This window comes from Cervus canadensis, chromosome 6 (assembly GCF_019320065.1).
Source record: "Cervus canadensis isolate Bull #8, Minnesota chromosome 6, ASM1932006v1, whole genome shotgun sequence".
NCBI lineage: Eukaryota > Metazoa > Chordata > Mammalia > Artiodactyla > Cervidae > Cervus > Cervus canadensis.
The window spans coordinates 55,861,149-55,864,151 of record NC_057391.1 but is presented as its reverse complement, the minus strand read 5'-3'; positions in this window follow the sequence as shown (position 1 = coordinate 55,864,151).

The following is a 3,003-nucleotide window of genomic DNA, read 5'->3' as shown; positions in this document are numbered from 1 at the left end:
GAGCAAACCCTGGTGGGCCACAGGCCTGAGGACGAGCCGTCCTGTACAAAACAGAACCAGGACCAGGCACCCCTCACCCCCATCCAGAGGATCCTTAAGCAGCCAAGGTCAGCCTAAGCATTTCACTTTGCTTTCAAGCTTACAATAGCCTCTGGATCCTGGAGCAAACCCTGGTGGGCCACAGGCCTGAGGACGAGCCGTCCTGTACAAAACAGAACCAGGACCAGGCACCCCTCACCCCCATCCAGAGGATCCTTAAGCAGCCAAGGTCAGCCTAAGCATTTCACTTTGCTTTCAAGCTTACAATAGCCTCTGGATCCTGGAGCAAACCCTGGTGGGCCACAGGCCTGAGGACGAGCCGTCCTGTACAAAACAGAACCAGGACCAGGCACCCCTCACCCCCATCCAGAGGATCCTTAAGCAGCCAAGGTCAGCCTAAGCATTTCACTTTGCTTTCAAGCTTACAATAGCCTCTGGATCCTGGAGCAAACCATTTTACCAGTTCAACCTCAGCACCAAATCAGGTACAATGGACTTGATGCAGTGTTTTTTCTCATATCAACTTCAAACCTCTGGAAATAGACTTTGGTTGCTAAAAGATAATCACAATTACACCATTGTCATTAATTTGAGAAAAGATGAAATTATTTATATGTATTTAGTCTTAATAAAAAGATAAAAGAGGGTAAAGAATCCATTATGTATTTGAAAAATAAAATACTTTTTCTAGTAATGTGCTCTATGTGGTTTTTATACACTCAGTTGTTCAATAAAATGAGCTGAGAAAAATCAAAAAAAAAAAAAAGACTCCCAGGTGATTCCAGTATGGGCAAAGTTCAGGGACCACCAATTGAGAACAAGGGTAATACGCAAGTATAAACTCTTGACAAAGATTCTTACCCTGACCAAAACTCTACCTAGGCTCCTCCAAGTCCTCTTCTCAACTGGGCCACAACCTTGGCTTATAAAGACTTGAACAAAATAGCAGCAGAGTTTCTAAGAATTCAAGGCCACACCCCTCGGATGATCCTACACCCCGTTAAAGTGCCTGCCTGAGAAACCCAAGGCTGCCGAAGTATTTACCACTTATTCCAGCCAACACTTGAAGATAGGGTCCCTATCTCCCAACCTCTGTGGAAGGGTAGGGGCCTCACTTCGATAAGCACCAGTTAGCAAACCCAGGTGGGCTTTCCATGGACCAAACCCCTCTCCTGTTTTTGGTAATTTTTCACTTCCCTAACCCTACTGAGCCCCTGCAGGCGTCCTCCCTCTAAAGTGTCCAGTGACCTCTGTACAAGTATAGTTAAGCCTAGTTCACACTGAACTCATTTTTCTATAACAAATAGTTATTACTGATTGAAAATCTGTTCTTACCAGGACTTCCCTGGTGGTCCAGTGGTTAAAAATCCGCCTTCCAAAGCAGAGGATCCAGGTTCCATCCCTGGTCAGGGAACTAGATCCCACCCACATGCCACAGGGCAATTAAGTCTGCGCATGGCAACTAGAGAGAAGCTCTTGCACACAACAAAGACCCAGCAGCCAAAATAAAAGCAAAAAATGTATCCTTACCATTTTAATTAGCAGCCACTTTATCTTTAACAGTGTTAATATAACCAATTTCAGAACTACTCCCTACAAAAGTACCATCTGAAATGGAAAGAACTCACCATGGGTAAGCTGCTTGGGAACAAAACTTTTATTTGACTACAGGGTCCAGAAAAAAAAAAAACGAAAATGCACAAGTTCCAAACCTAGAGAGGGAACATTTTTCTGTAATGAAGAATTAGAGAGGTCTGATGGATAGTCAGATTCTGATCAAGGACAACCTTGAACAGTATGGTCTGGTGGGAATAGCATGAAGATAAGGAGGCCTGGGCTTGCCCATTTATAAGTTGTGTGACCTAGCATCTCTATTTCCTCATTTATAAACTGTAAGTCACAGTGTCTGGCTCAAACTGTCTGCATTTTTCCTACCAAGGGCTTCTCCAAACTTGTTCTTACATTAAAGTCAGATCTTTAGCATACTAAAAATCTGTAAGTACATTCATTTAGGCTCCAGCACATGCCCTGGTTAATAAATCAATATTTTAGTGGTCAGAAAAAGAAACCATAAACAAAAAAATGACAACATACAAACTAGGAGAAAATATTTGCAAATAATGCGACTGACAAGAGCTCAATTTCCAAAATATACAGACAGCTGATACAACTCAATAACGAAAAACAAACAACCCAACCTATATAGACATTTCTCCAAAGAAGACATACAGCCAGCCAACAGGTACATGAAAAGATGCTCAACATCACTAATTATTAGAGAAATGCAAATCAAAACTACAGTAAGCTACCACCCACACTGGTCAAAATGGCATCATTAAAAAGTCCACAAACAATAACTGCTGGAGAGGGTATGGAGAAAAAGGAACACTCCTACATGTTGATGGTAATGTAAATTGGTGCATAAAAAGCAGTATGGAGGTTCCTCAAAAAACTAGAGTTGCCATATGACCCAGCAATCCCACTCCCAGGCATATCTTTGGATAAAACTATAATTCAAAAAGATACATACAACTCAATGTTCACAGCAGCACTATTTACAATAGCCAAGAAATAGAAACAATCTAAATGTCCACCAAAAGATGAATGGATAAAGATACAGTGTGTGTGTGTATATATATACACAACAGAATACTACTCAGCCACAAAAAAGAATGAAATACTGTCATTTGCAGCAACATGGATGCAACTAGACATTATCATACTAAATGAAGTAAATCAGAAATAGAAAGACAAATACCATATGATATCACTTATATGTGGAATCTAAAGTATGGCACAAATGAATTTATCTACACAACAAAAACAGATTCACAGACATAGAGAACAGACTTGTGGTTGTCAAGATGGGAGTAGGGGTGGGGGGATGGATTAAGAATCTGGAATTAGCAGATACAAACTATTATATCCAGAATGGATAAATAAAAAAATCCTTCCCTGTCCTAC